This window comes from Eriocheir sinensis, chromosome 41 (genome assembly GCF_024679095.1).
Source record: "Eriocheir sinensis breed Jianghai 21 chromosome 41, ASM2467909v1, whole genome shotgun sequence".
In the NCBI taxonomy this organism is placed as follows: Eukaryota; Metazoa; Arthropoda; class Malacostraca; order Decapoda; family Varunidae; genus Eriocheir; species Eriocheir sinensis.
This window is the reverse complement of record NC_066549.1, coordinates 4,304,312-4,318,665: the sequence shown is the minus strand read 5'-3', so window position 1 is coordinate 4,318,665 and position 14,354 is coordinate 4,304,312. Positions and strand designations below refer to the sequence as shown.

General features: G+C 43.5%; 1 long non-coding RNA gene across 1 annotated transcript in view; it reads left to right on the top strand.

Annotated features, from left to right (window-relative positions):
• Positions 1 to 9,090, top strand: part of LOC127009757 (uncharacterized) — a 52,049-nt gene extending 42,959 nt beyond the window's left edge. The window contains exon 3 of the long non-coding RNA XR_007762235.1: positions 8,878 to 9,090. This is a non-coding gene — a long non-coding RNA (uncharacterized LOC127009757). The remainder of the gene's footprint in view (positions 1 to 8,877) is intronic.
• The last annotated feature ends 5,264 nt before the right edge of the window (positions 9,091 to 14,354 follow it).

The window sequence follows — 14,354 nt, the reverse complement described above, 5'->3', positions numbered from 1 at the left end:
TCTTTCATTTTCCTTTAATATATTTCATTGTAGAGCAAGAAACTGATGAGGAAAGAATGGCTCTGAGTAACCACGGGGAATATGTATTAAAATTCCGATTCCGTGGCTATATTTTTCCTTCCATATTTTTCATTACAGAGCAAGAAACTGATCATGGTGGTTTGGCTCTGGGTAACCACGGGGAATATGTATTAAAATTCCGATTGGCTGTATTTTTCATTCCATATTTTTCATTATAGAGCAAGAAACTGATCATGGTGGTTTGGCTCTGGGTAACCACGGGGAATATATATTAAAATTCCAATCCCGCGGCTGTATTGGCCACGGCGAGGGGCGACGGGCGGGACTCTGCCGTGATTGTAATGGTTGGGAGGATCGCACGCATTTCAGCCTCGATAAATTTTTTCCCGTTTCATCACTTTTCATAACGGGGATATTGAGCCTCGGATCGTGATTCATCCCACAAAACGAAAATGAAAGTGGAGAGCGTTATTCACCATCAGCTATATTGCGTCACGCACTCAATGATTCTTCTGCTGCTTGTTGATTCTATTGTTGTTGTTGTTTTTCATTAGCGCGTGCCGCAATAAGTGATGTCTATACCGCAGAATAATTGCGTGACCGTAAATACCTTCCATTAGCGGAGAATCCTAAATATAATTGGTAGATGCTCCTAAAGGGGATATCCTGAAGATGATTGACTCGAAAATTTGTTAGGAAAACTGAAGGCGAGGCAGGAATACTATTTTCTCTAACGTTTCGACAGACAAAACGTTAGAGAATATTGCACTCCTGCTTCAACCTGAGTTTCCTTACCGCTTCTGTATTTATTTGCTGCAAGAGAAGAGCATCAAGACACCGCTCCACCAAAAATTGACCTCTCTTTTGGCCACTCTTCTATACTCTCTTTTTATAGGGGCAGTGATTAGCGGGCTTTTTTTATATCTATCATCTTTTTTTTTTTGCCCTTGAGCTGTTTCTATTACTATAAAAAAAATAAAAACTGAACGGTTAGCATATATCCTTTTCATAGCGAAGGGACATACACGGAATTAGCAAATATTTAAGCATAATTTCTTTAAAGAACTGTTAATAATAATCCATTTTAATATCATAGCGAATACAACAGTAAGAGAAAACAAAGCTGTGCTACTGTAGACAACTAAATAACAGTGATATATTTTTAAGCATAGGCCTAACCATAAACCCATTTCCATTAACGGCCGCGCCTAAACGATGTTATCCGCAGACAATACAGCAGTAAAAGACAACAAATCCGTGTTATTGGAGGAGAGTAAATGTTGTTATCCCCGCCATGCCGCCAATCCCGTGACCCAATACAAACCCTGAGGTGCTAAGCTGCCTAACTCAATTACTCGGCCCAGCTGTCGGGTGGCGCGTGGAGGTGGGGGTGAGGGGGGGTCAAGTGGAGAAGAGGGTGATGGGAAGGGCGGAGTATAGATGAGATGAAGATAAGGGTGAGGTGAGGGTGATTGTGAGAGTAAGGCGATGGTGAAGTTATGGTGAGGGTGAAAATATATTGTGTGGTGGAGGTTTGTGGTGTGAGTGAGAGCTCTTAGGATGTGGAGATGGGAGGTTGTAAGAGTTCTAGATTGTCAGGTGATTGGTGAAAGAATGAAGCTGTGACAGGTAAGTCATTTTTGTGTGAGTATTTGATAGGTAGACGCATGAAAGGTGTAACTAATGAACTGGTTTGGTGAATACAACGTACCATTGAGATTCTATTAACATTCTATACATAATGGAGTGAGTTTCTTATAGTGCATTTGTTGGGGCCGCAGGTGGAATGTTGCGTAAGGCAGGGGCTGGTAACATTAGGAGGCCAGTGTCAGGAAGTTGTTGTGACATGTATTGCTGGAGGACGTGAGTGTGTAGTGTAAGCGTGAAGGAGGGATCATCTGCCGTCATCAATATCCTTTCCAGCGAGCCCATTACACTCCTCTGGCTGTCCTCCACTCCGTTGTGTTGGACTGGACTGTTGCTCTTGTACCCATCCATCATTCTTGCTTCCTCCTCACGTCCATCTCACCCTTTCTTCCTTTTATCATCCATCTTTTCTTTTTTTTCTTCCTTATCATCAGCTTTTATCATCTTTTTCTTCATTTTCATTTTCTTTTATTCTTCTTTTCTCTTATTCTTTCTTTTCTTTTATTTTTTCCTTTATTTCTTTTCCTTTTTCTTTTCTTTCATCTTTCTTTTGTTTATTATTCCGTTTAGTCCTCTTTCTTTTTCTTTTCATCTTGTCTTCTTCTTTTTCTTCAACTTTTTCTTATGTTTCTTCTTCTTAATCTTCTTCCGCCTCTTCTTCTTTGCATATCTTAGTCTGTAGCATCCAAGGGTGTACTAATTTAATTTTGTCTCTCTTCGAAGGCATGCATCTCGTAGCATCTCGCAGCTTTCGGGGAGATGATAAAAGGTCTGACTTTACAAGGATTTCTATTTGGGAGGATTTGTTTACCAGTGGGGAATTGCTGATGTATAATCCCTTTTTTTACAGCGGAGGCAGCTCTAGGGAAAAAAATAAAAACAACAACAACAAAAAGGTCCACTAACGCTACTCCGAAAAAAAAAACAACGAGAGGCCAGAAGAGAGGTCAAATTCGGATGAAGAGGTGTCTTGATACTCCCTTGACTCGTTTATTGACCATTTCTTTCCGAGGTCAATATTCCGGTTGTGAGATAGAGAGGAGGCTGTCATTTTCGATCCATCAACTCTTCCCTCGTGAGGTAGATTGGAGGCTGTCAATGTCTGTCTATTCTCATTTATTTATTGACTATTTCTTTCTGAGGTCAACTACTCCGTCGCGAAATAAATAGGAGCCTGTCATTGTCTATCTATTCTCATTTATTCATTGCCTATTTCTTCCTGGGGTCAACTATTCTGTCATTGTCTTATCTCTTACGATTTATTTATTGGCTATTTGTTTCTGAGGTCAACTGTTCCGTCATAAGATAGATAGGAGACTGTCCTTGTCTATGCTACTCACACCATGTCCTTCCGCCTCGCACTAAAACTTGCTTGCCCCCAGCCGTGTTTCGTCGCCTGACATTAGCGAGTTTGGGTAAGTTTGGTTAAGTTAGGCTCCACCACACCTCCAACCCGGTCACTTCCTTGCCTCACCGTAAAACACGCTGGATGTCACCCGTGGCGTTTTGTTGCCTGATTTATTAAGTTTGGTTAAGTTTGGCAAGCTTGCGGTAGGTTAGTCTCCACCACCACCTTTAGCCCTGTCCCTCACTTCCCTCACAGTAAAACACGCTTGACTTGATATTGCTCCTTGCTTGATCTCACTCTCCGCGTTTTGTTGCCTGACGTCTGTGTTCCTAGTTAGTCAAGCATCACAAACAGCCTCATCAACTCCTATTGACCCTTCTCTCTCTTTTCAGACTCCCTCCTCACAAAAAAGCACACCCCTTTGAACACCTATCATTCCGCTAGACCTCTTTCAAAACCCTATCACTCACAAATTCAGGTCTTTTCTCTGTCTCTATCAGCCACCCGTCTGTCTCTTCTTTCCATGAATATAAAAGTCTGCGTCGAATATTCGCTCCAATCTCTTTTTTGGATCACCCGTCTGAGATAGTGAAGCGTCCCACTTCCGGTTGGCCGTCACCGTTACCCTCATTCTGGCTTCCCTGGAATCGGTTGTCTCTTTCTTCCTGCTCCGTATGTCTTCACTTCTATTTCTGCCTTTGATTTTCCGTTTTTGCTCCCCATATCTATCCTCTTTCATGTTCCCCACATCATTCCTGACCTACCTTCTGACTTCTCTGGAATTGCGATCTCTTTTCCAGATCTATATGTTCTCAATTTTAATTCTCTCCCTTACTTGTAAACTTAGTCTCCATTTGGCTTCACCTTCATGCTCTCCATATCACCGTCAATCTTTATCTTTACTGGCATCGTTGTCCCCTTCTCTAATCCCTATATCCTCACGTCTTTTTTTTCTTTTCCTAACGTTTAGACTTTGCTCCCAATTCCCCTTCCTCTTCTCCCTTCATTCACAGCCTCTACATCACACTATTCCAGGATGATATTCACCGAAACCTCGACTTGGCTTCTCTATCGATGTCCTTTCCTTTCCCAGCTCCGATTCCTAGGTCATCACCGCTTCCATAAAACCTTACTTGGTCTTTTCTTTCTTTCCATGGTTCCTTCTTTTCTCTCCGCATACCCCTTCCCCCTCCTGCCCCCCTCACGGCATGCACAGCACCACATTTACCAATTTCCACTATTTCTGGCTTTCTTTCCCCTTCCCTCTTCCCGTTCATGGTCCCCTCGGCTCTCCTACTTTCCCCGCTACGGCCTCCTAAGCCCTCGCTATGACCCTGCAGCCATCCACGTCCAAAACACTTATGTATGGCCCACTGTCCTTCCCTGTAACAAGTTCCCTCACCCATCCCGCCGACCATATCACCAAATTCACCCAACTTTTCCTCGCCCTCCCGGCCTCTACCACCACAACCGCCTCCACCACGACCACAACCATCACTGCCCCCCCCCCCCCCTTCACCCCCCGCCCGGACCCAGCCCTCCTCACTCAGCCGTGGTAATACAGACGTCGCTATGCAAATTGACTCACGCCAACCAGCTGGTTCGCCTCTCACTTGTCGATTCTCGCGACAGCCTTTGCGTCCCGCTGCCTCGACACGCAAATATGGTGTTCTGCTTGGTGGGAGAAAGACTTGTAGGGGAGGGGGGGCTGTTTGTGTTGAGTATCTTCCTTCCCTCCCCCCTCCCCTCCCGCTCGTTTCTCGCTCTCGCTCTCTAGCTCTCGTAGCAATGGATGACTTTAAAAATATTATTATTACATTTATTCTCGCGATGTTTATTTGGAAATGAAATGTAGGTTATAAAATATTTTTAATAACATTATTATCCCTAAAGATTTAAAAAGCAATAAAAGAATCGTGAAATATGTTGTATCCTGCACAGCCGTCAGTTAGCTCAGACTCAAAATAATATAAATGTTACTGTAGACTTGCACACTTGTTGGTTGGTTAGGTATCATCTGGCATTTGGCGCATGTCCTTATACCTATCGATCAATCGGTGTATTGGTATCATGTTCCCGTTGAAATGTTATCATAAAATAACCAACGCAGCAGGTGTCGTGGGTGCACACTGTCATTCGTTCACACTAATAAAACACAGCCTTCCTTCTCGTCAAGCTGGAGTTCAGGGTCACAGCAACAAAGCCTTTCTTTAACGAGGGCGGACGAACGACGTAGATAGAGGTAGAGAAATGTGCATTGGCACCAATACCTCACCCCGCCTTTTGTTTTATATTTTGACTTGAAGGTGACACGTAACCGTTCATGGGCAGCACAGTCGGCTGACAGAGGAACAGGTTAGCAGGGAAGGCAGTGTTTGGCCGTCTGCTCTCTCACTGGAAGCTCATCTTGATTGCCGTTTACGACCTAAAGCGCATCTCGTGCATTGCAGCGTTGCTTGTTTGTGCGCTTGACCAATTGGTTAGCTGTCTTGTTAGTTAGTTGGTTGTCTAGCAATGTAAGCGACTGGCTGGCTGGATGACTGGTGGGATTGTTGGCTGTCTTGCAAATTGACTGGCTGCATTTGTTTCTCTAGGTTGTCGGCGCGCTAGTTGGTAGACTGGTTAATTATATGGCTGGATGACTGGGAATATAGGTGCCTAATAAACTTCCTGGCTGCCTAGCTTGCTGGCCGGCAGGAGTGCAAAATTCATGTTTTACCGAAAGGCAAGCTTACTTTTTGTTATCAGTATTCTAACCACATAATATAAAGATTCTGTATGTGAGAGGCGGTCTAGGAAATGCAGAGGTAAAGCCAAAACGTAAGCACTTCTGATGACTGGTGGTTATGAGAGAGAGAGAGAGAGAGAGAGAGAGAGAGAGAGAGAGAGAGAGAGAGAGAGAGAGAGAGAGAGAGAGAGAGAGAGAGAGAGAGAGAGAGAGAACAGAACAGAACAGAAGCAGAAAGCGAATCACAGGGGGACAGAGACGAATCAAGCATCGGATTATTCATTCCTGTTTTTTTTTTTTTTAATTTGTCAGCTCTTGGTTTAACGCTCGTCTAGACTTTTTGCGCCTCACCTATTTTTTACATTTTTATTTTTCACGTTGACGACCTTGACCTCAGATATCCGGCGCTGTGTTTGGCGTGCTGTCAGTCACTGTCTCTCAACGAGGAACAAATTGTGTCACAGAGGAGCGATACCTGTCAGGAGGAGCCGAGCTGTCGAAAAGTAAAAAAAAAAAGTGACCTGCAAAAAAATATCATGGAACTTCAACACTTTATATTCACTGAGTTCGGTTCTACAATATATTAAAAGGACAATCATAGCAGAAACGCTTCGGCCAAAAGAACTGTGTTTTATTTTGTTCATTGGTCTTTATTCACTTTTTTTATAAGTTTTTTTTTTTTCAAAGTGTAGAAAACCTTGAACTTTAGCAAATAGACACAGAAATATGAAGCTCGAGTCTGATATTTGCTCATGTACACACACACACACACACACACACACACACACACACACACACACACACACACACACACACACACACACACACACACACACGTAACCTGTAATCAGTGGTAATTCAGTAATGATAAAAAAAATTCACTCCCTTCATTATGTGTCGTCCCGGGAAAAAGAAGAAACGGAAATATTGGCGTTTTTTTTTTTTTTTTTTTTTTTGCGTCGATGATTGCGTTGTGTCGCCGTCTGTCGCCCGGAGTGATTTATTTGTCGGTAAACGGATTGCGAGGGGAACGCGCGCAGACTGAGAGGTAAAGAGGTTAAAATATAATCAAGAAAAACTTATCATCTTGGGAAATTATTTTTTTATTGGAGCAAGAAATAAATGTTTGAGCGCACGCATAAACACGGATGCAATTACACACACAAAAAAGTAAATAAATAAATGATAAATAAATAAATAATTAAAACAAAAAATAATAGATAAATGAAAAAATAAATAGAATAAAAAGGTGGATGATATGCGTAAACAAAGTCTTTAAGAAAATATAATGTAAAAAGTTTGCTTCTTAAAATGGGCAAGAAAGGAAAGAAAGCAAGTTCGTATAAACATGATTGTGTATCGCAGGAGGAGGCGGAGGAAGAGGATGATAAAATACATGGAGGAAGAGGAAAAATAAAGTTGAAGGAGGAGGAGGAGGCAGAGGCAGAGGATGGTATAACAGAAGGAGGTGGATAGTGATAATAATAATAATAATAATAATAATAATAATAATAATAATAATAATAATAATAATAATAATAGGAAGAAGAAGAAGAAGAAGGAAAAAGAAGAAGAAGAAGAAGAAGGAGGAAGAAGAAGAAGAAGAAGAAGGAAAAAGAAGAAGAAGAAGAAGAAGAAGAAGAAGGAAAAAGAAGAAGAGGAAGAAGAAGAAGGAAAAAGAAGAAGAAGGAAAAAGAAGAAGAAGGAAAAAGAAGAAGAAGAAGAAGAAGAAGAAGAAGAAAAAGAAGAAGAAGAAGAAGGAAAAAGAAAAAGAACACAAAAATAATGATTCCTAATAATAATGATAAGAAGAAAAAGAAGAAGAAAATCTTTGATACCCTTAATAAGAAGAACAAGAACAAAAAGTAAAAGAAAAAGAAAAGAAAATACAAAGGGAAGCAAAACGATGAGAGGGCAGAGGAGGTAAGATGGAGGAGCGTCGCAACAAACAAGTCATCACCGAGGCTCTCAACATCTGACCCATCATTCTCCTTTCCCGGAAGCCAACAACCTGCTCGAGGGGATATCCTGGTTCCCGACGCACCGCTTGGACACGAAGGTCGGGATGTTGTTTGCTCCAGAGACAGGCCGAGGCAAGGCTAAAGGCAATGGTCTTTAACTGCATCACGGTGAAGCTGGAGTGTAAGCCGAAAGCGGTCAAGGACAGGATCGAAGGAGGCTTGTATAGGCCGGTGAAGCGTAAGGGGGGTTAAGCTGTGAATGTGAGGTTCTGGATATAATAGATCATGTCGTTAGGAAGTGAGGAGGAGGAAGTGTGTGTATGTGCGTGTATGGGGAGGGCTGGGAAGTGTCTGTGTGTGTGTTTTTGCGTGTTTGTTTGTGTGGTGTGTTTTTGTGCGTTCCTGTGTGTGTGTGTTTGTTATATCGTGTTTTTTGTTTGTGTTTGTGTGTGTGTGTGTGTCTGTGTGTGTGTGTGTGTGTGTGCGTGTCATTTGTACAGAGATAGGAACAAAATTAGCCTCACAGTCAAGGTGTACTGACACGTTATCAAAATGGGGCTGTCTTGGTGGCGTCCAATATTTCCCTCTGGAGTGGCTCACAACGCCCACACCGACCGTGAATCAGAGGCTGTGATGACCCTCGCCCGTTCAGCTCCTCGGCGGTTATTGAGAAGTGAGGGAAGTGACGCAGGAAAGGCTTCACGTGTTTGCTTTTTGCGACCTGTTGGGAGTGGGAAGCTCCCTGGATATAGTGGAGTGTTGACGATGCTTTCAAGGCGCCAGGCGGAGAGGGAGTGAGAATATGCTTACTTGAGGCTTGTTTGGCAGAATAACTAGTGTCGGGGTCAGAGCTTGAGAGAGGATGTCATTGCATTGTTGACCTTCGCTTACGGTTTTACTTTTGTTTTACTTGGCTACCTATTGCAATATGTTAGTGGCCATCCTCCTGAAATGTTAAGTATTATATGTCAGCTTATTTTTATACTCTTCATTTTGCCAAACAGCGGCTTCCCTACTTTTTCCTCTAACCGTGTGTATCTCTATGTCATCTATATGTATCCGTATGCCATAGGAAGATGAAACTTATTCCCGTGAGACCGAGTGTAAAATAATAAGGTACAAGTAGGTGTAGAAAGAGACACATTAACGACGTATTATCCTTTTTTTTCCAGATTCCATTGACTGCCGCGAGGACAACCTTGATGATGATTGGTGAGTACAAAGATTATGGGTCGTATTTTAAAACATCTCGTCGCCCAAGCACTGATATTTGACAAGGCTTTCGTATGAGTTTTGGACTTTTCCAGGGATAGTTTAATGGCCCTGGTGGTAGTTTGATCCTTCTTCTGTACGATGAACCTGAAATACCACTCATGAGAATCTGACTTGATTTCCTTTTATGACCTTAAGAAATTGTTTGTGAGAGCCGAAAATGTCTAACAATACGGACCTATGTGTCGTCCTCATTTTACAGCAAAGGAGGCAGCTCAAAGGGGGAAAAATACAGGAGAATAACCCCGCTATGTCGCTGGTCTCCAATACGTATTGCTCTCCGATTGTCCAAGTGTGATAGGTATTGTGATATTGCCAGTTATTGCGCAAGAGAAAAACTGAGGAAAGAATAGATATTGTACCGGTGGTGTAGGTGTAGGAGTTATTTTACACCTCCAGTCACTGAACAGACGATCGGGTGAAGCTAGCCGTGAGGATTCTGTACCAGTGGCGGTGGCGATAGTGATGGTGAGTGTGGATTAAAATACCGTTTGTGACTGTTTAAGGATGATAGTGATGAGAATTGCAGGTCGTGGTAATATATGACAGTTTTGCTAATGATTATAATAGTGATAAAAGCAGTATGTATAATGACTATGCTGGTGATTGTGATCGTGAGTGTGGATGAACATGATTGTGGAGGGGGACGGTGAACGAGGATCATTACACTTGTGGGGAGGGTGGCGGCAGCAGTGACAGTGGTGGGGATGCGGGTTGGCCAGTGTTGTTATGGTGATGGTTATGGGGGTGGTTATGTTTATGGGCGCGTCGAGGGTGTCAGGGGGTGGGAGGGAGGCAGGAATGGCGACGCTGGCAGTGCGGGCAATAATCTCTGCGGAATGAGCCATAAACTGGGAATCTGCGGAAGTTTTCTCGGTAAAATTTCCTCCCTATCGCTCCTACTTACCCGCCCTCCCTCCCAGCCCGTTAATAATTCCCCCGCCCGGACGGAGGTGTCTGCCAGGGAAGGGTTACGAGCCGAGGCTGGGCGAGGGACGAGGGTTTTGTGCACGCGTCAGCTGAACGGAGGGAGAGGAGTCACCCTATACAGGTGTTCCTCCAGGCTACAGCTTGCACAGGCGCGTAACAGCGTACCGATATCAAAATTAGTGAGGTAGAAGATAGGTATTGCTTGGTAGAAAGTATGTACTGTTTCTATTTTCTCTACTTATGTCTATCTATCTATCTACTTAATTATCTATGGTTCTCTGCCTGCCCTAACGATTTTTGCAATTCCGGGGTTCCCACTCTGTTACTTTCACCGGCATTTGTATTTTTTTCCTGCCTACGACTTGAACTCTTTAAAAAGGGGAGTATCAAGACACCTCTCCATCCGAAATTGGTATCTCATTTTGACCATTTTGTTCTATTTTTTATTATTTACAGGAACAGCGACTAGCGGGCTTTTTTTTTTGGGGGGGGGGGGGGGGCTCAGTATTTGCCTTTTGCCCTTAAGCTGCTTCCTCTGCTGTAAAACAAACATGGTCTGCCCAAATATAGTTGTTTTTGCCATTAAAATATATTCAACGTTTGTTTCTCCCACTCTGATGGCGTTGTTGCATGAGTCCCGGGGATATGTATCGGTAACATTCCAAGTAACAACAACAATAAAAAAAAAATCAAAGGCAACAAATATGTCCGCTTCTTTTATCTCAAAGTTAGCTCTCCGCCCTATCATTTTACTCCCTGCCTTGTATCGATTTGCGTGTGCGTCCTCGTGCGCTTCTGTGTGTGTGTGTGTGTGTGTGTGTGTGTGTGTGTGTGTGTGTGTGTGTGTGTGTGTGTGTGTGTGTGTGTGTTTGCATGCCCTTCGGCTTCTGGAGGTATTTTTTTGTTTGTGTTCTTTCATCTCTAATTGAACTATTATTTCCTGCTCTGTTATTGTGTTTGTTTTCCTCTTTGTCTAGTGGTATTTTTTTCTTCGTTTTCTGCCATTCTCCCTTCATGAGTTTCTTTATCGTAGATCACTCATTTTCCTTGTCTGTAAGTTCTATTCTTTACAGTTTCTTTGTGTTTATTTGATTTCTCTCTCTCTCTCTCTCTCTCTCTCTCTCTCTCTCTCTCTCTCTTTTCCCCCCCACCCCTCATGTGACTGGCGATATCGCTTGAGTATTATTGGCATTGTGCGTTGCAGGGAAATTCTCTGAAGCAAGTTGACAATCACTTCCTCTTTTCCTTCACCTATCACAATTATATTTATCCCAAGTGTCGCTGATATTGGCACAGCCTCGGCACACACCCAGAGGCCACGCGGCATGGATGGCAAGAGGTGTTGTGTTGATTGTTTTGAGAATTGTTAGATACATGATAAGTGGAGGAGACGTGTGTGTATTTTTTTTTTTTTTTTACATCAAAGGACACGGCTCAAGGGCTACAAAAATAGTACAAAAAAAAGACCGCTACTCGCCGCTCCCAATGATAAAAATAACTGATGTTTATTTTGGTTGGTTGTGTTGTGCCTTGGTTTAAGAGTAATGATAGTTGTCGGAGGTGGATAAGATCATGGATAGCAATCATTTGGGTGTGTTGAAAGATATTCGGCTGCATAGAAAGAGGGAATGACGTTGAGTAAGAATGAACAGGTGCAAATATAGGTTTTAGATTTGCCTGATGTGGATTCTTTTTAACAGGATAGGAAGTCCAGGTCAATGACGCAATTAAAAAGAGGAAGCAAAAATGGAATGGTGCAAATGAGTGTTCATCGCTTGCATTAGGAAGAGGAGGAGGAGAGAGGGGAAGGGAGGGCCGAAGGTGAGAGGAAAACTTGCTGATGGCGCTGTGAAAAAAAACGTCAATCAGCACAAATAAGAGCCGGAACAACACGAGGAAAATTCGAAGCGCGGGGATAATGTGTGAACGAACCTGGAAAGCTCAGCGGAAACACCGGGTCAGGGGAGTGTGAGTTGAGCTCTTGGGCCGCCCGTCCCTCGCTGCGCCGGGCCCAAACTCCCTCCAAGTGCTGCTGAGTCGAGGTTCTGGGGCTCGATGCCTTCCGTGCTCGCGGGAATGTTTTTGCGATAAGTCTGAGGTATTTTGGTCACGGCGGCGGAAGGAGCAAGTTCTACGAAGGAGTTTGGTGAGATTCACGCCGGAGGGAGGGATGAAGGAAGGGGAGGGAGGGAGGGGAAGGAGAGAGCTAAATTTTCAAGAATAGTCAATAGTAGTAAAAGAAAAATGAACGCGATAAAGAAAAGTGTGAGGGAATAAGATTGGATCAAGAAGTAAAGAATACATATAATGTTTTCCTTACCGTCAGGACACCGTAAATATATTTCAGAAAATGAAATGTTTTAAGTTACACGTCCCCATTGATGTACCAAATAACTATACGTTATAATATCCATTGACACCTTCTTAAAATGATTATACATACTTTCCTAAGTGATCTCCAACAGTGCTGTGGAAGCCCGTAAGCAATGAAAAGGGAACTCAGTGCTCGTGGCAAAATCAACACAACACCAACTCATACTCATTCTGGGAGCCGCGAAACGATCCCCAGTGTTCCTATAACGACAATAATACTCATAGATAGTATTTCACGAGCTTAAATGAGTCACGGATATCCGGGATTAGCGGAGTGTAAAAGATTCACCGGTTCATCAGATGCCCCAAGGGATTTAGTGCAGTGGAACTCTGGCTGGACTTTATTAAATATAACAACGGCTTGATGAAATGTTATATATGTTTCAGTTAAATATACCTTAAGCGTTCACACACACACACACACACACACACACACACACACACACACACACACACACACACAAAACATCATCATCATCATCATCATCAATAATTATTTTTAATCAAACCCTCACACATCTCCATTTATCAACATGTTTCTAACGCTGCTCCGCGCAATCAACACAACGCCTCATTCCCTCCAGGCCGTGTGTCCTCAGGATCTGTGCCGAGGCTGTGTTAACATCAGCGACACGTTTTGTTATGCCTCGCGGAGTTCATTTACAACCTCAACCTGATCTCTCCTTACACGCGTCAGAGTACCCATAAGCAACCCATCCGGTACCCAGCGTCGTGCAGGCCGTGGCGTCAGCAGGGCCCGTGTTGGCTTGTAAACACTGTGGGCCAGCTCGACAGTCCAAGAGTCATTGTTAGCGCCCGAACCAAACTGTATTCTCCACAGTGATCAGATATTTCTATTCAATGCCAGATTCTAAAGAGACTTCCCGCTTGGTTTCCTAAAATATTCTCCTTTTATATCAACGCCAAACACTAGAGCTACAATGACTTTTCGTAGTTGTGTCTTGTTGGGGAGCTTACAAATGTGCTGTACTTTCTGTAAAATTGGCCCTGTACCCTGACCTGATCTGCCTGACCGTTGGGACGTTTTCCTCTGGCCTCCTTCCACGTTTGCCAGATTGTCGTACTCAGTTTCTCTTATTTCCCTATTTCCAACCCCAAAACTGTCTCTTGGGCACCAATAACTGGCTTTTTATGCTGTCATCGTTGAAATGGTTAACTATTTTTGTTTCCTGGTGGTATTTGTGGGGGAGAAGCCTGTAAATATGATGCTCTGAGTACGATAATCTGGCAACGGTGCTTCCTTCTACGGCATGTTATCGTATGGTTAGTTGTGAGTTCCTTCCTAACAAAACTCTTTTTTTCGTCCATTGGTACAGGTTTATATATTTCAAATAAGCAAAAATACCTGGGTCGTTAGTTTGGTAATGAGTTAATGATGACAGAATATTCTAGCTGAGCGATGGAGGTGGTAAATAGGTGTGGTTGTGGGTGTTTGGTCCGCGCAGGAATGGCAGTCCGTCCAGTTGGCATTTTGCTCCTGTGCTCCTTGTTTACATTTCATTACGTCCTCAGTTAGCCTCACCTTGGCCCCACTCCAGTATTCATATCACATCCACGTCTCCACGCTGCTTTCCCATATCCTCACCTTCACTGTACTCATGTCGCCTTCTCTCGCACTCCCCTCCCCTCCATCCATCTCGTCTCGCTCGCTTCCTTACAAAGTTTTCATGTCGCGTTGGCCCCACTCCAGTATTCATATCACATCCACGTCTCCACGCTGCTTTCCCACATCCTCACCTTCACTGTACTCATGTCGCCTTCTCTCGCACTCCCCTCCCTCCCCTATCCATCTAGTCTCGCTCGCTTACTTACTTGGTTTTCATGTCCTACGTCGCCCGCGCTCACTTGACACCTTCCTTTCGTATCTAATATTGTGATTGTCCCTCTTATATTCTCCCTTTGTCCTTGATACACTGGCCAGATTATTATTACTACCGTTTGCTTCCTGAAACTCTACCCACTACTCTCTTAAACTCACCACGCCCTCAGTCATCTTAACATAATGCATGAAGACCTGTGACGCTGCAGAGAAAGGCTGTGGAGGGATAACGCA